Raw genomic sequence first — 19,233 nt, 5'->3', positions numbered from 1 at the left:
TAGTGAGTACTCACTGCGTGCACAGATTACCCCAGTTCATCCTCACTAATCTCAATCTTGGGCTTTCCTCCTATAAGATGGGCAAATTAGGCTAAGAGAAGATGATTAACCTCATCACTGCCACAAGTCTCTCCCGCAGGACAGTAATGAAGCCCCAAGCTGAAGGCAAATTTCTCCAGATTCATCAGTCATTTTTTGCTTTCTAATTGCCAATATCTACTCACTTTACCATGTTTCGCTTCTCGGTCACTCATTAATCAGACTCAGTCTGTTTTCTACTGCCACTATTCAGATAAAACTGGTTTGGTCGAGATCACCATGTTGCAACATTCAGGGGGACTGTTCTGCCTCCACTCTACCTGATGCCTCAGCAGAATTAGACTGAGCTGACCGTCATCTTGCATCTGTTTCCCCCCTAGCTTTGGCAAAGACATCACTTTCCTCACTTCTGCCTTCACTAGCCACTTGATCTAGCCTCTTTGCTGCTGCCCTTCCCTTTTTCAAGCTCTAAATGATGGCATGTCTCATGGCTCTGTTCTAGGCTAATGCCTCAAGTCAAACCTTCTCAAGAATGTGCTCAGGATCTACAAACCTCCAGATTCAGACTCACCAGAAATAAGTTCCATCAGGGAATGCAACTTTTTGACATTAACTGCTGAATTCCCAGAACCTGAAAGAGTCCCAGGCATACCTTGGTGGTCAATGAATATTTGTTGAAGAAATGAATTGCCTGAGGTGCTTGTGAAAATCTGGGCTGCATTCCTGGACTTCTAAATTGGAATCCCAGTAGATCTGACATCTGAGAACCAAAATCTCTGGTCTTCTGTCACATGATCTTTCATCCATGCTCTTTCTTTGACCCAATACTCTCCCCTCTTCCCCATCCTGCAGTGCTGGGGAAGGTTTTCCTAAACCTTGCCTTTCCTAGTGCCACCCAAACTAAATCAAATCTCTCTACTGTCCCCCCTCACAGAATGCTTGCCTTAGTGGAATTTAATGTCACTCAAATTTTACACATACATGTGTGACTCTTTAAAAAGTCCTATCTCTCCTGCCAGCCTGCCTCGGATCATGTAGGTTTCTCTTTATCATCATATTTCCCTTTCTGCATCTAAACCTTACTCCTTGTGAGCCCTCAAGAAGTATCAGTGAATAAATCAATATATATGCTATGGAGTGAAATTACATTACTATAGCAAAAGTATGTTAATAATATATAAAATATATTTCATTATATATTAATGGTATGATAAATAATTAATAGTTACACAATGGCATACATTTCTCTCTCCAGCTTCTAGCTCTCCTCGGAATTCTAAAGTCATATCTCCATTCGGGGGCTTCATATCTCCATGTGGCTATTTAATGGGTCTGTCTACTTAAAACTGTCCAGGAACTAAACTTAATTCCTCCCACCCCACAGTCATTGACCCAGGTGCTCAAGCAAGAACTTGGGAGTTGCATTTGATTCCTTCTTTTCCTATATCAGCCTCCTGTCCTGCAGCCCTCTGCCTCTAGAACACATTGCGAACCCATCCTTTCTCCATCTCCACAGCTGCTCCCCAAACCCGGTCCTCTATCAACAGTCAACTGGATGATCGCCATGGCCCAATGTCCAGCCTGCATCCATTCCTGCTTCCCAGCAATCAATTGTCTACACATAACTCAAAACAGCTATCACATCTTCCCTAAATAAAGATGCATCCCAAGCCAGTGGCTTCCTGCTGCAATAAAGTATACACACTTGAGCTAGGCCTAGCTGTTTCTTCTGCCTGGAATGACTGTCCCATGTGCCTTCACCCCCTGCCCATTTCACACAGCTGGCTTCTTCTTCTCTTTCCGTCCCCAGATTAAATGCCACCTTCTCAGAGCAACATTCTCTAACACTCTACCTAAAATGAGATTCCGTGTTCTGATATCTGTTATAGCAGAAATCTGTTTTCTACACAGCCCTTACCACAACTTGGAGTTACAGATTTCCTATCGTTTACCATCTTGTGTCTGCACGAAAAGCTCCATGTCAGTCTTGTCTGCCATTTCATCCCTAGCACCTCAAAGTCCAGAACATCGTTCTCTCAATAAATGGTTGTTGCATGAATGAAGAAGAGAAAACCGGTCAAAATAGAATGGCCTCAATAGATAAGTGGCTGCCAGGGCCTGGGGGGTAAGGGAGGGGATGACGATAAAGAGGTAGCATGAAGGAATTTGCAGGGGGGTGGGGGTGACAGAACTCTTCTGTATCCTGGTTGTGGTGGTAGTTATACAAATCTATGTATTTATCAAAACTCATAGAACTGTACTCCCCAAAAGAAGAAGTTTACTGTATGTAAATCGGAAAATAAATGATTAAAATTATGATGTTTCCAAAACCCAAGTCAACTCGGAGCAAACCTAAGAATCCAAGCTTCACCAGTTTGGAGCTCTTTTGGGAGGCGGGGGTGGGGGGGGTCAGTTAACTTCCCGTGTTCATGGTTAAGCACTGACTCAAACCATACTTCCTCATTTCTCATTTATCAGTGCAAAGAAAGGAAACAAAATAAAGATGTGGAGGATAAACAATACGAGCAAAGACAGTGGTAAAATAATATTTAAAATAATCATGTGATAAAATGTCAGCATTTGAGACACTTGGCTCTGTTTGTATTGGCTCACCCCTGCGGTGCAGAGGCTGTGGACTGATTTCATAATGGTGCCTCCCACATATACACCCACAGCTGACCTCTGCTTTGTGCAGTTGATAATGACTAAACTTCACATATTATGCTGGCAAAATCTATCCCTTCCCTGGAGGGCTGTTGCACACAGAGAATTATAGTTTCACAGCTGGACAACGTTTCTTTCTCAAAATATTATCACGATCAACTTTCATTAGAATGAAGTTATATAGGCTGATAAATTGTTGCCTTTTGCCAAATTATTACTCATCATTGTATATTCACCCAACATATGCCACTGAGAAACTCCATTCTATCGAATTCACAATATTAATAGATTCTTTAGGCATGAACTGTACACTCTAAAATAAGCACATGGCATACGTTTTTTATCTTGTGACCATTCCCCCAACCCCCACTATTGACTTTTATCCATTAGAACATGTTGATGGATATACCATTTCAAAATGAAATATTTGGATATCTGACTCCGATTTGGGGAAAGGGAAATGGTGAGCTAATTTCCTCTTTTATCGAGCTGAATCACTGAGCTCGTTCTGTTGCTATGCACGCATGAGTCAATGCCATAGCAACCTCCCAATTTGCTCTTAAACACACAACAGCAGTATGATGCTAATAGGTATGGGGTTTTTTTCAATCCTTAGATTTTATGTGTTCTCTCAGTAGTTTTAATGTTATGCTATAACATTATGCTATATGCTATATTGCATATATATGCATATATGCTATATTTTACAATACAGGGTTATCTAGTTATCCTTTGGAAGTCTTATCACTGCTGACTGTCATATATATCATCAATACCAGGGCAAAGGAGTGCTTACTTCTTGGAAAATTCTCCCATAGTTTCCCTTTGTTTTTCTTAATCCTTTGCTCACAATGAAAAGTTTGCATTTTGGACAGTATGGACTGGATTCTCTTTGTGAGGATCCTAAATTTAAATGGAACTAAAATATATTATTTGACATTCATGAAATACAGAAATGCACAGACTTCTTGTATACCCATTTAAGTAAATGCAACGAACATGTAATTATCACTCGCTATGCACTAGGAAATGTGCCAGGTTCTAGAAAGAAATTTAAAAAAAAATCTTCACTATCAAGGGATTCAGAAAATATGTAAGAGGCAAAGATAAGAGGATATTATAGTTGCCTTGAGCTCTTGCTGTAGAAAATAAGGCACAGGTACTCTTGAATTCTGCCACTTTGGGGTTTAGATTTTTCACCTACAAAATATGCTATAGTATCTGACTTCAGGCGAGTTTAAGAAAGTCACAAAACACACCATCTCAATCCCTGCTGTCTGTAAAGTGTCACTGGCCGATGGACTGGAAAATAACTGACTTGTTCCTGAAACACGCAAAATAGGTTTCTAATTCCACACTTTAAAATTATTTGGCCACCCATGCTAATATTCTAATTATTTTAGGTGTGTTATTTTATAGATGGGCAATACATTTGGCTGAAATTTTAGCTATCTATCCACCCTTCCATGATCGTATGTCAAGGAATCCGAAGTGAAGGAAAAAATTGGTTCAGGTCATTTTTGTTTTCATCTAAGCATCTACTTATAACTTGAAGAAGGTGTATCAGGTACCTTCGGAAACATGCTCTCATTAGCCAGACGCATTGTGAAATGTCTCACCGAACTGGCATCTTTTCATTTCTGATCAGGTGGAGAGTTGCGTGTTCGTAACATTATGCACATTCTTCGCACGAAGCTCACTGTAGCCAGCTCCTGTTGATCTTAGAAGTGGGAGCAGGGGCGCCTGGGGGGCTCAGTTGGTTGAGCATCCAACTTGTGATTTTGGCTCAGATCACCATCTCAGTTCATGGCATAGAGCCCAGCATAGGGCTCTGCGCTGACAGCGTGGAGCCTGCTTGGGATTCTCTCTCCCTCTCTCTCAGCCCTTCCCCCCACAAATAAAAAAATAAAACCTTAAAAAAAAAGAAGTGTGGGGGTGTGCCCGGGTGGCTCAGTCAGTTAAGCATCCAACTTCGGCTCAGGTTGTGATCTCACAGCTGGTGAGTTCGAGCCCCGCGTTGGGCTCTGTTCTGACAGCTCAGAGCCTGGAGCCTGCTTCCGATTCTGTGTCTCCCTCTCTCTCTGCCCTTCCCCTACTCATGCCCTCCCTCCCTCTCTCCCTCAAAAATAAATAAAAACATTTTAAAAAGTAAAAAAAAAAAAAAAAAAAAAAGAAATTCAAGTGCTTGAAACCCACCCCCGATCTACAGAATCAGCCACTCCTGGGAGTGGGGGTCCGGGAGTCTGTTTTCACACACCTACCCCCCCCCCCCCGCCCGGGGATTGACCCCATGGTCAGGTCTGATAATCACTCCTTCAATACACATTTCTTATTTAGGATCAAACATACATACACTTAAATTGGGAAATAGCTCCTCTCTTCTTTTGGATGCTGTGAGGGGTTTTTATTGGTCAGTTTTGTGTTACTTTTGGTATTCTAACAAAAGGATTTCTGCGGATCCTGGTGTAGTTCTCACACAAGATCACCCAGTTCCTGAGAAACTAAAGTCATCATAAACATTTTAGCTTCCAAGAACAACCTACTTAAAATATAAGCTATTGGAGCAGTAATAGGAAGACGACTAATTTGAATGACCTAGCAGCTTGGGTCTGAAGAGAGAGCAATGGCTTAGAATCAGAGACACTTTAGCCCAGCACGTACAGGTTAAATGGGGGTTTCTCAGCCTCAGGGCTATTGGCATTCAGGGCCAGATAGTACTCCGTTGGAGGCAGGCTGCAGGATGTTTTAGCAGTAGCCCTGCTCTCTATCCACTAGATGCCAGTCGCCCCGCCCCGCCCCCCAAAGCTGTGGCAATCAAAAATGTCCCATTATCAAATGTCCCCGGGGAGGGGCAAGTAGTCCCCAGTTGAGAACCGTAGGGTTAAATGATTTGGACCTGTTCTACTGGTCCACTGGGAACTCTCCACTTTGGCTGCACAGTGGAATCCATTAAAAATACTGATGCCACAGTCCATCCCGGCCTGGTTGTATCAGATCTCTGGGTAGGGCTCAGGAATCTCTAGGTACTTTTTCAAAGCTCATTAGGTGCTGCTGAGGTGCAGCTGAGACCTACAAACACTGTACTGACATCACCGTGCCTTAATTTCCTTCCCTGGGAGATGGGTGCAATACTATCTGTTCTAACCCTCACATAGGATGTCCCAAGGATCGAAGGGAGAATATTTGTAAAAACACTTGTTCCTCAAAGCACTAAGTGTGTTAAGGGCAGCAGAGAAAAACACTGCGCTTGAAAAAGTGGCCATTGAAATGGAAAGCTGTATCCAGTCTTCTATTATGAACCAGGATGATTTATCTTTACTGTCTCTTGAACGCACACCTCATTTACAATAGGCAAGAGGTGTGGGGAATCTGCAAAGTCTGTCTTGAGAGTAAACCAGGAGTGTCATTTAGTTCTGGATGGACAGAGAACCATATCAGATCAGATCAAACTAGTCCCACCATGCACCAACAATAATGTGCACATCTAAAAGAGAATCACTAATATTTCTATCCTCTTGGCTCTCGATAACTCATTTTAATAAGTAGGAAAGGATTCAAATTCATCTGAAAATAAATTGCCCCTTTGAAAATTGTTAGCATGTAGATGAATCATATACATTAGAAATGTGGTATCAGCTTCAGTTGTATCCACATGTATTATTTCTTTTTTGAAAAAAAAAAAAAGATCAAAATACCCAAAGCAAGCAATACGAAATGTTAATGGTTATCAAATCTGAACAACAAATATACAGATGTGTTTTTAGTTTTTATACTTCTCAGTGTTTGAGATATTTGATTGAAACCAAGAGTATGTTAAAGTCAGTTTGGACAAAGCACCAGAGAAGTCTCTGGAGGAGAAATAAAGATAACATAGGGAAGGAGAGGCCAGCTGGAGGCAAAGGGGTCCCACCTCACAGTGCCTGGCTCTGTGTACATTGCTGGCATTTTGCAGGGAGGGGACACTAGGCCTTTGACATTCAAGACCAGTGTTAAGCTTGCCCAGTGTGTAAGGAGATCTTACTCGTTTATTTTCGTCCAATGTTCTACCAGCTTTTAAACAAAGCAAACTTCTCCCCTCCTGTACTTCTCTCCATCTCTAGAAACCAATGTGGTAGCAACTGTGACATTTTACACAAAAGGGAGTATGAGGACAGCCCTGTAGGCACATCTTGTAAAAGTACCAATTTGTAGGGGTGCTTGGGTGGCTCAGTGGGTTAAACGTCCGACTTCGGCTCAGGTCATGAATTCACGGTTCGTGGGCTTGAGCCCCGTGTTGGGCTCTGTGCTGACAGCTCGGAGCCTGCAGCCTGCTTCGGATTCTGTGTCTCCCTCTCTCTCTCTCTCTGCCCCACCTCCGCTCATGCCCTCTCTCTCTCTCTTTCTCTCTCTCTCAAAAATAAACATTAAAAAAAATTAAAAAAAAATAAAGGTACCAATTTGCTTAAAGCACTAGACTCACGTGTGGGTTGTAATCAGATAAGTAAAGAGAATAATTTTTCTCCTGGTGGGGGATTTGGCAAACTACAACCTGCAGGCCAAATTCAGTCTGCTGTTTCTGTAAATACAGTAATAATTTAACACAGTCTGGTCTGTTCCTTTACATATCATCTCTGGACGCTTTCAGCTACAATATCAGAGGTGAGTAGTTACAACAAAACCCCTACGGTCCCCCTGCCAAAAGTCTCAAATATTTACCATCTTGCTCTTTACAAAAAAAACTTTCTGAACTCCTGTCCTAGAGTATTAACATACAAAATCTTCCCACAGAAGCTTAATCATAAGTGATTCGACAAAATAAAAAATTTTAATGACTTTTTGTATTGCAGTCAAATGATAATATACATGTATTCTATATTTTCTTTTAACACCAATAAGCCAATTATAACAATTGAAATATTAATTACCACTTTTTGTCTTTTAAAAAATTGAGGTAGGGGCGCCTGGGTGGCTCAGTCGGTTAAGCGTCCGACTGGCTCAGGTCATGATCTCGTGGTTCGTGGGTTCGAGCCCCATGTCAGGCTCTGTGCTGACAGCTCAGAGCCTGGAGCCTGCTTCGGATTCTGTATCTCCTCCTCCCTCTGTCCCTCCCCCACTCATGCTTTGTCTGTCTCTCAAAAATGAATAAGTGAAAAATAAATTAAAAAATACATAAATAATTGAGGTAGCCTACAAAGGAAACCTACAGAGGATGTATTGACGATCTATAATTTAACACGTTAAACTGTTACTGTGTGACAGTCTCTCAAACTGGCCCTTTCCTAGAGTAAAACTATTTTAATTGTACAGCTGTTTGTAGTTGAACAACAGCATTACATGTGAAAGTACCTATGGAAATTCATTGACCAAGAATCCTTCCCTTTTTGAAGAAATATAGAAGTCATAGCTGTATGCTAGAGAGAAATATAAAAATGATTTCTTTTAGTCCTTTACAAATAATTACCTTTATAGAGAGTAAAGATGACATTTATGTTTCAACATAAGTAATAGCCCATTTTTACTTCATTTCACATGCCTGGACTTTCCAGTGCTTGGAGAAATTTGAAGAAAAGAAGGTACTTTTGTAGCTGTATAAAGCTGTGCCATTCCCAGCAGCCTCATAAATTGAAAATGAGACCCTACTGATATGATTTCCTTTGTTTCTCCTCAAAATGATCACAAAATAGGAAAACAGTAAGTAGTAAAACAAAGAGAGTGCCGAGCTATGGTTGCCAAGGCAACCGGAATCCTATTTCCTTTGAACTTCGGTGGAGCGTCCACTGTAGTTCGATCCGAGTTCGTGTTTCCTTAGGAAGCTGATATAGATTCAAAGTCTTTATTATCCACAGCAGTATCATTCTAATCAAGCAGGTGAAGACGAGAATACAGAACAGGAACTGAAATGCCCGTGGCATTCCTGTTATGGGGGAAAGATGGGGAAACGACCCTAGCATACCCAATGGCCAAGAGAGCAATTGCCTCCACTCCACTCCACCCAAGCATTTGGGGTACCAGCCGGCCACTGCCACGTATGGAAATGTGAGCCCCACCCCTAGATAATGGAATAACCACACACTCACTGAGCTGCAATCCTCTCGGAGATCCCCGTGGACCCGGAGAACTATGAGAAATGACAGAATGGCTGGTAGGCACACTCCACGGATTAGCATCTGGGGACCTTTCTCTTCAAGGGAGAGATTCATAAACATCAAGTTTGTCTTCATAGTGAAAGAAAGAAAATGTTTCCATATAATTATGAGGAAGCTATCGCTACTCAGTGGTGTCCCATTGACCGCTTCCTTCAAGACTGATGAGGCTATTATCTACTTGAAGTGCAGAGTGGGAAATATAAAGATAAATGGGAACTCCATTCTCATTCATCTAAGACCCCGGAAAACAGAGAAGTTCTCCATCATGGTATAGGAGAAAGAGCACCGGGTAGGGGTCAGAGGTCCCTTTATGTGCCTCTAGACCAGAGACCATCTCCTGTGAGTCCTGTCGAATCTCCTGGGTCCATCTCAGTAGCCTGGCCCACTGTAAGAACTCAATCCAGAACTCGCTAGATAAATGAAATAATGAGCACCACTCGATTCTGGGCATGTCACTTCAACATTTTGAGACTTAGTCTCCTACCCTGTAAATATGAATTAGATGCTTGAGAAAAGTAGAGAAGGCACTATGCTCGTCCTGCTCCCTATTCACAGCGCCCTTAGATTTGTGGGAAATTCATTTTATTCCTGTTTTTTTGTACTACAGAGATAACAACGATTGCCACAAGGGGGGGGGGGACGGAAAGATGTATCACGAGGATGGTGACAGAGACCACTGGTGGGGATTGGAGCATCATGGTTTTGGAAAGGAATTCTCTGGAAAAAAAAAACAACAGACACTTACTAGCATTTTTCACTGAACCAATAATGTGATAACAAATACTTCCCAAATTCACTCTCTCTGTGAGTGAATTCACCTCATCTTTCTGGGGTCTCCATTCCCTGATATTGTACCTTATTTCTTTATTTTTTGTTTCTAGGACAGTGACCTCATCTCACTTACTTTATTTTCTGCTCTTTGCTGGCTATCCCCTGACACCGCAGAATGAAAGTATCACCCAGGACACAGATGTGTGCCTATTTTATTCAGAGCTGTACCTCCAAAGCCTAGGATGCCCATATTATGAGCAATGAACAAATCACCGAATGAGAGAAAAAAGTACATTCTTCTTTAGATCTAAATAGAGAGGAGTTAGACATTTCAAAGTATACATTTTCCAAACAAGAAAACGAAGCGGTAATTGAAGACAAATTTTGGAATATTATTAAATCCAGTAGGAGAAGGATAATCCTTTTTGTCAGAAAAAGTAAGGTAAGGAGACCAAATGTCCCAGACTACTACCCATCAAATTCAGTAACCAGAGTGGTTGCTCAAATACAGATGCTCTTGATATACGTAAACATGTATATAGAATGGATGCTGCCTGTATTTTAGGCTATACGGAGGCCTGGGAACTAGGACACAATGGGGACACAAGACCTTGGGAAGCTGTGCATTCGAATCCTTTCTCTGCCTTTTACTGCCTATTGACTTTGAGCAGTTAGAGAATCCCCCATGTTTCGGTTTTCTCCTTGCTAAAACTGGAATATGGCCCAGTGCCTTGCAAGGCTGTTGTGAGGGTGAAGTGAAGAGGTGTAAGTAAACTCAGGAGACAACTTTCAACAGCCAATGACTTCCCCAGCATTACCTCCCATCACCCGCCCAGCTCCGCCCTCACTAGCAGGAGCCTTGCCGCAGTCACTGAACCCCTTGGTCTCCGCTTCCCCTTCCTACAAGATGAGCGATTAGGTTAGAATGATTCCAAATAGATCTGCCACTCTGAAAATCCTGTGCACCCACTTTTACTTCCCCAAATATGTACTTATGGGGCTGGATGAAATAAAGAGATATGGTAGAGATAATCTAGACTTATCTACAGAGGATTGTTAAGTACTGTGAATTGTTTGTGTTATACTTCTATACTCGTAACCCTAAAATGTAATTTTTCCTCAACAAGTCTTCTGGAAGAAGAGTTCTGTTCCGTGTCTCAGCAGTTCAAACTCCCGAGAGTTTTTCAACGTTTGGCGGGGGGGGGGGGGGGGGGGGGGGGGGTAGGGGGGGTGCTGAAAAGGCCCAATATTTTCAAGATGTATGTAATTTTGGTGCTAAAATCTTCCTTTTGCACTTATTTTTCTTAAGTTTATTTCTTTTGAGAGAGAGGGAGAGCCAGAGAGAGAGGGAGAGAGAATCCCAAGCAGGCTCCGCACTGTCAGCGCAGAGCCTGGTGGGGGGCTCGAAACCACGAACCATGAGATCGTGACCCAAAACCACGAACCGTGAGATCGTGACCTGAGCCAAAACCAAGAGTCAGACAGACACTTAACCGACTGAGCCACCCAGGCGCCCCCTTCCTTTTGCATGTATGATTGTGTCCCACAATCGTGGAACCCCAGAATAAAGAAGTGCGGTTCAGATATATCAAGAGACCTCCTAAGAATCCGCCAAGTTTGCCTACACGTTTCAGTTGATTTATGCTTTAAAATTGTTATTCGCTTACAAGTTCCCACATTTATACTGCCCAAACAGGATGAATCTGACAATCTGTGAATAATGAAAAAAAGGAAGAAAATCAAGTTACCGAACACATTAGTTTCCCTTTGGGTCCTAGGCACCCAGAAGACACCTTGGATACGGCACAGAAATATTTACTTGGGATTAACAGAAAATAAGTTACCGGTTGCCATTTAGTCTTTAAAAATCCATTTTAAAATTTATATAGTCAAAGAGCTCCGGGGGGAGGAAAATCTTCTAACTCGAATACCTTTGTCTGAAGAAAAACAACGGCCTGAAATATTTCCAAATACACTAGTGAAAAAGAGCTCCCTTGAGTACAACCACGATTTTTAATTCCTTAAGGTTTGTCTCGGTCATATTCAGTTCATACACCTTTGAGTCATATTCCAATCTCACACACATTTCTCTTGTTTCCTCCTATAGCCAGAAAATGGGATGTTTTACTGCAACCACGCACACCCTTCAATTTGCAGAAAAATAATGACTTTTAACCCACTGAAGAAGCATAAGATCATACTCGGGGCTGAAGTTAGTCAAAACGAATACAAGTTTTTCCAGTAAAAACACATCCTTAAATTCTAAATTAACGTTGCCGGGATAAACAGCTACCGTGTTAAAATCGATACCTATGTCACATAATGAAACACAGGTGACCTAGAAACACCCAACTTACAAATATCCTGTACGTGGGAACAGCCAGCCCAAGCGAGTCGGACCAGGACTAGGGCGGGCTCTCCCCAGGTCTGAAGGCGGGAGGAGGATTCCCCTTGGTCTCTTCCTGTTGGACCCCGGTGTTGGTAGCGTTAGAGCAGGTGGGAGAAGTGGGAAGCCATGATTCTCGTGCCTCCACAGTAGTCCCTTCCCGCCATGCTCACCGAGGAATCCATTTCCCATAAATGAAACCAAGAGTGCCTTGGTTCCCAGGCGGGTCCATCAGAAGTCCGCTGGGCCCACAGTGCAGCTGGGACTGTGCTATTAATACTAGGCTGACTTCCCACTTGGAAGCCAACTCCAGCCCTGACAGTGTTCATCAGCTCTGTTATGGTTCAATGAATTTGTGGGCGGTCCTGGGAGCCTGCCAGTTAGAACATCCTTTCTGTGGGAAAATTCCTGCCGAGGCCCAAACAACTCACTGACAAACACGGTTGTGGACCACACGTTGGGAGACCCTTAGACATTGACAGATCAATCCTCACCTTTCCATTCTCGAAATGCTTGGGTGATTGTTACAATAAACCGTCGCACAGATAAACGTACGGCAGGTACAACACTCAGCACACGACCATGGTAACTAATGGTAACTAATAACTAATACCGTCATCATTAATGTAGTAACAGACCTACCTCTCCCCTGACTCACGTACACATGTACACACTCATTAGGACACCTTATACATTTCTTCTAAGTTTATGTATTTATTTTTGAGAGAGAGCAAGAGAGAGAGAGAGAGAGAGAGAGAGCATGCACGTGTGCCTGAGCAGGGGAGGGGCAGAGAGAGAGGAAGACAGAATCTCAAGCAGGCTCTGTGCCGTCAGTGTGGAGCGCGATGTGGGGTTCGAACCCACAAACCATGAGATCATGACCTGCGCCGGATGTTCAACCGACGGAGCCACCCAGATGCCCCTAGGACACTTTAGACACATCACACACATGCACGTGCACACACACACACACCCCACCATACAATGTTCTACGCAAATATGTTTTCACCTATGCAGAAGTGTCTTTGTCTTTTCTTGGGGGAAAAGATGAACCATGATCCAGGCTTGAACTGTGTCCTTTAACTGTTGTTCTCTTGCTCTGGGGATTGATTTGCACTTGTTCATCTACATTCTTAACTGGCCCTCCCCAGGCCAAAAATACAACTGTAGGACAACCAGCCAAAACATGGAGATGCTCAGCCATGGGACAGAAAGTGAAAGAGTTGTAATCAAGATTAGAGCTGGGACCTAAGTGACATCACATTCAAATCGAGAGACTCTCAAACCAAGAGACTCTCTATTACATAACAGTCCTCTTGGATTAGTGAAACTTACACGTGCAAAAGTTACTGTCCTCATCAATGGCAAAGAGAATTGGTAAAAGCTGATGAGTTACAGACCCGAATAGTTTCTACACGCACATACAGAGCTACCATTGCAACAAAAGAGATGTAATCTGCGAGGAGATGAAAAATATTCACTGCCTAGGAGCCTTAAAAATGCACACTGTTTACCAGCCCAAGTGAAGCAATGGCAACGCAGAAGCAGGTACATTCAATACGCCTTCAGGTTTTTCAGCCGAAGAAAGCCAGAGCTTTTGTTATTTCCTTCAAGATAGCACAGGGACCACTGGAGACCAGAGCGGTACATGAAAGAGCAGAGGGTTTCCCAAATCTGATACCTTCTTAAGTCAGTTGATCAATGTTTCACCAAAGGGCAGGGGCAGAGACAAAGGCCAAGCTCAGTACAGTGACCTGTCCTCCAGGGAGAGGACCGGAAGAGATTCCAGCACACCTGAATGATCTCCAGTACAGGGTCATTAATGACACTTCGGCTTTAGTGTTACATCTTTCTTACTTCATCATCCGCAAGGATAAAATATCCTAGCACCCACGGGGAATCTGAAATGAAGTAAGAGCAGATTTGGGTTTATTTCTTATAATAAATGCCTGAGGACGATCTTTTAGTTGTTATATAATATACATAAATATCAACCAGTCGCTAATTTTATACTATGTATCCATATCATGTTCATCTAGATTGGTGTATATACACTGTGTATATGTGTAGATAGACATACTGCTTTTTCATACAGTTTGGATGCTAACTGACCTTTCAAAATGTCTTCAAAGTGTGTTATCAAGTTCAAGCACACTCAGCACCACCTCCATCTGGGGTAGCTTAGAAACTACTGCCTCACTGGCATGTTTCCAACCTGAAAGTTGCAAGGACGCACATCTGTATTGGTTGTTAAAAGCATCATCCTTTGCGCTACTGCAGAAGTTGCAACAAAAATCCACTCCTGGGGTAGCCACAGCTCCTTGGACTGTCCAGTCTGATCAATACACAGAGGTAAGCCCCAGAAGAAAGTATTCTCTAACAGGCATTTGGAAAGAAGGCAAAAAATAATTTCTCCATCCAAGTTAAGTTAACCTGCATGGTGCGGTGGAAAACAGAAGAAGGTGTTGACTCCACACGGTACTCTCTCCCGGGCAAAAGCATTTTAAAATAGAAACAGCTATTTTAAGAAGTTCGAATTTCAAGTCACCCCAAGAACTAAACTCCTTCCTTTCAGGGACTTTGCCAATCCTGACCAGTGCTTCGAAGTCTTTAGTGTTGATGTATCTGTTAGGCTATTCTTGTTTGACCAGAAGCAATCTGTCTTGCTCAACAATAAAGCTAGAGTATACCGCCCCCCTGCCAAAAAAAGAATGGCAGATATGTTAATCTGGGCTAAGTTGTCCCATGGGCCACACCTATTTCTTGGTAGCTGATCAAACCCCGTTTAGGATAAGGCGTTTGCACACGTGGCAAGCGGCCCAAATGAATTTTTGCCAGATCCCTCCTTGTTTCAATTCCTTCTTCCCTAATTGCGCTGCTTCCTCTAAGGACTTTCTGATCACTCTCTCTGACCCCATCACTGGAGAGGGTGTGCTCGTAAAGTGGGTGCAGTCATATTCTAGACAAGTCGCTGCCTGGGATTTCTAAAGAGCCGACAATCTTTTAGGACTGCATCAGGCAAACTTTCCATGCAAAGAGATGCTTGTAATACCCGAAAAGGACAGAGAGTCTAACTTTTTAGTTTTTGGTGCCAAGTTAACAAGAGAGGTTGGATTTTTGGTGCCTGATGGCTAATAAATGGTTATATGTATGGGAGAATCTGGTCTTTCGTAAAACCTGATAGGGATACAATGGAGCACTAGTTAAGCCTTACCACCATGAACTTCTTTAATGGCTTCCACAATCTACCAAAGAGCACCTAATGGTTGTGAATGTCCAAACTAGTCAGGGTCAGTGTGCAATATCTATCCCACAAGATTATTGTCATGATCACGTGAAATGATAATTAGAAAGCATTTAAGACAGAGCCTGGCACCTTAAGACAGATATATAGATACATACATTATAGATATATATATATATAGAGAGAGATGTTCACCACCACCACCATCATGATCATGACCATGATCATCATTATCATCATCATCGGCATCCGTTGTGGTGAAATAAGGACTACTAACCATAGAATTTTAGTTAGGAAGGGAATGTGATCTATCACAGAGCAAAGTCATAGGTAAACACAGTAATATACAGTTCTTTCAAATAGAAGGATGTCCCAATAGTTCATCAGTCTCAATATATTTCACCTCAACAGACCATCTATCACCTTTTCTCCCATTACCATGGAGCCAGAAGGCTTACATAAATGATCAATTTCGGTCAAGTACTGGGCAAATTTTTCTGGAACATTTGTGACCAGCCAGTAAAATGCAGCAGAAATACTTGTACATTCACGTGAACTGAAGAAGAAATTACCAAAGAGGACAAAACTACAATGGCAGAAACTTGGCCCCATCTTGCTCAACATCTTCATCAAAAACTTACATGAAAATATAGATCATGCTTATCAAATTTGCAGGTGGCACTAAGCTAGGAAAAATAGATAAGATAATAAAAGAGAGAATTAGGGTTTTTAATATAGTTTCCATTTATGTATAATAATTTAATTAGATCCAAATGTTTAGGATGAGACTAATGCAAAAAGATTCAAACACAATAGAGAAGTTTGCATTTAAATTATAACAAAAATTAATCAGAGAGAAGCGACTTGAAAAAGAGGTAGAGCTCTTCAATTGTCCACTAGGCCCAAAGGAAGTCTGACAAAAATGCTAAAGCAGGTAGAGGAAACTTGAGTTGCATGAAAAGAACTTGAAGATCCAACTCAAGAAAAGTGATAATGCACTGGGCTCCATTCAGACCAGAGTACTCCTGGAGCAGCAAACTGTTCTTTTTAAAATCTTTTTTAACGTTTATTTTTGAGACAGAGAGAGACAGAGCATGAACGGGGGAGGGTCAGAGAGAGAGGGAGACGCAGAATCCGAAACAGGCTCCAGACTCTGAGCTGTCAGCACAGAGCCCGACGCGGGGCTCGAACTCACGGACCGTGAGATCATGACCTGAGCCGAAGTCGGACGCTTAACCGACTGAGCCACCCAGGCACCCCAACAAACTGTTCTGAAGTCTAAAGACACTGATGCATCCAGCAAGCCCTGAATAAGGCAGTGTGGATGGGAGGGGAAGGTTCCGGAAAGTCACTTAATAAAACTTTAAGGCCCACTAAAGGAATTGAGGCTGTTTAGTCTGTCTGGAGTTGGGATACAAGAAATGCTGACTGGCTATCGGTCGAATTCAGTAGTAGATCTGGCCTATCTTTCCAGAGAGAAGATGTCAAATGACTGAATGGGAATTACAGGGAGTAGGCCTGGCCTTTCCCAAGGAGATCCTTTCTAAAGAAAATGTTGGCACAAGGATAAGTGACTTAGGGGTGAGGGGACTCTTAACGCTCAGAGGTTCATGCAGATAACTATTGGCTCACCCATCCCCAGTGTGGAGAAAAGGATTCTTGCTTTGGGTGAAAGACCAAACAAATGATCTTTGAGGTCCCACCGCTGTGATTCAATTCTCCCACATCAGTTTTGATGAGAGGTATGAACAAGATGCAGGGGTTCGTTACGAGAGAAGGAGATACTTAGAAATGGGAGATAAGAAGTCTACTGATGGCTCTGGGTAGCTGAGGAGTATAGCAGGTGGCATAGCCTCCTTGATAAATAGGTCCATGCTAATTAATGAATAAAGGCCTGGACCAAACTTTATTTTTTTAAAACATTTATTTTAGAAACAGAGAGAGAGAGAGAGAGAGAGAGAGAGAGAGAAAACATGAGTGGGGAAGAGGGGCATAGGGAGAGAGAATCTCAAGCAGGCCCCACGCACAGCACAGAGCCCAATGCAAGCTCAATCCCATGCCACTGGGATCATGACCTGAGCCGAAATCAGGAGTCTGACGCTCAATGGACTGAGCCACCTAGGTGCCCCTGGACCAAACTTTTTTTTAGAATTTCACGTAAGGCTGATCCTACTCTGAAGATGACAGAGTAGAAGACAGGTTTTCCAGCACCCTATAGGCTATCCATGCCCTCTGAAGAATGAGATGATGCCTCGTGTGCTCTCACATCCCCCACAACACCTTAGATACTAGGCCTCCAGCAGGAGCTCCGTAGCCACTTGCTGCTTGGTTAACTTTCTACTTTTCCTCCAGGGGATTCAGGTTAAAGAATGAGGAATGACTCATCAACAGTGGAAAGTCTAGTTAGGCCAAGTGGCTATTTGCTTGACTGCTTTTACTGGGGTATATGATCCTAACCTAACTGGAAGTATTTTGACATCAGGGTGATAAAAACATGGTTTGGGCTGTTTTGTGGCAAAATAGCATAGTAGTGTGTCAACGTGGGGTTTTTTTTCTTAAACCTTTTGATCGCTGTTAATTCTTTCACTTGTCTTTTCAAAAATACACTTTTCTTATGTCTGATGGGACATTAATGAATTTTGTTAGACTGCACTTCAACACTATAATGATTTGATATAATTATTTGATATAATATTATAAGACATTTTAATATAGGTATCTTTTAATAACTAACAAAACTTTCTAGAACAGTCACATCCATTTAATCACTGTACAGTTACATGACACCAAAGCAACTTGAGAATTTATCGCATAATGAAATAACACAAAATATCCACATTGCCTTGACCCAGAAAGGAGGAAAATGGTGCTACAGAGTTAGAGCAAGGTTAGAACATATTGTAGGGCATACTTGTTGGAGAGACTACATTTTCAAATATCTACTTTACCTCTTCGTTGCCATTGGTTACACACTTAGTACTAACTGAGACTGTGCCTCCCACTAATTCGTTTTCACCTTTTATTGCCAGGAGAGGATACTTTGGGTCAATTGGGAATGCCACAGCTATTGCTCGTGCAGTCTCTGAGCATTTCATTGTGAATTTTAATTACCATGTTGTTGTGCTTTAGGAACCACCCCCAAACTGCGTTGAACGGGGAAGTCACTTTCTTCTAGATACCTTTTTAATTAATATCAAAATGACAGACACATACACAATGCGTCATTCTTTACAGACACTGGTTCATCATAGGACTTAATCACTTCCAGAGCAATGCAGATGGATGAAATCCAAGGGGCTCTGATTCACAGGATTCCTGGCTTTTCTCCCATTCAGTTGGTGGGAAATTCTTTCTCTTTTTAAGTTAGATGAGGGGTGGAGTTAGAGAAATCTGTATCCTACACTCTCATGATTTGGCTTGTGCCTTTATTGGTCTCCAAATCTGATACGTTTTTTGGGCAGTTGATCAGACTCCTAATTCTACCCATTGCATTCAAACAGCTGTAGTATTTTTCTTCTCCTTTCTTCCCCCAGCGTTGCAGCGCTTTTCAAATATGGGGGCTCTCTAGCTGGCCGCACAGATCCGCCTGAGCGACGCACAGCATCTCTGCTCTGTGCTAAGTCACTTACAGCCCAGGGATCATCTTGGGTATCCTATAAGTCATGACCAGCAGTGTGCTAGGGACCTAGTGATTTTCTTGATACATGTCTGCTATGACTGAGCCAGAATTACCAACCAGGTCTGCTTTCTCTCAAACTGTGCCTGAGCTATCACCTAAAAAAATTGAGATATCACTCACATACCATAAAATTCACCATTTTAAAGTCTGCAGTCCAGTGGGTTTTAGCACACTCAGCGAATTGTGCAACCATCGCATCAGCTGCAAAATGTTTTCATCACCACCCACCCCCCCAAATCCATATCCAATAACAGTCATTCCCCACTCTGCTCTTCCCCAGTCTCAGCAACCACGAATTTGCTTTCTGTCTCTATGTATTTGCCTA

General features: G+C 42.4%; 1 protein-coding gene across 3 annotated transcripts in view; it reads right to left on the bottom strand.

Moving 5' to 3' along the window:
- The window catches only part of ARHGAP6 (Rho GTPase activating protein 6), a 450,271-nt gene that overhangs the window by 152,504 nt on the left and 278,534 nt on the right, over positions 1–19,233 (bottom strand). The window contains exon 1 of one of the 3 annotated variants that reach the window (XM_019417865.2): positions 11,957–12,561. The exons of the other annotated variants lie outside the window; for them this stretch is intronic. The gene's annotated coding sequence lies outside the window, so the exon portion shown is untranslated. Of the gene's footprint in view, positions 1–11,956; positions 12,562–19,233 lie in introns of those variants that run through there. 3 annotated transcript variants of the gene reach the window in all.

This window comes from Panthera pardus, unplaced genomic scaffold (genome assembly GCF_024362965.1).
Source record: "Panthera pardus isolate Hobbes unplaced genomic scaffold, ASM2436296v1 HiC_scaffold_27, whole genome shotgun sequence".
In the NCBI taxonomy this organism is placed as follows: Eukaryota; Metazoa; Chordata; class Mammalia; order Carnivora; family Felidae; genus Panthera; species Panthera pardus.
Note: the sequence above shows the minus strand (reverse complement) of the source record. Positions and strands in the feature narration are given on the sequence as shown.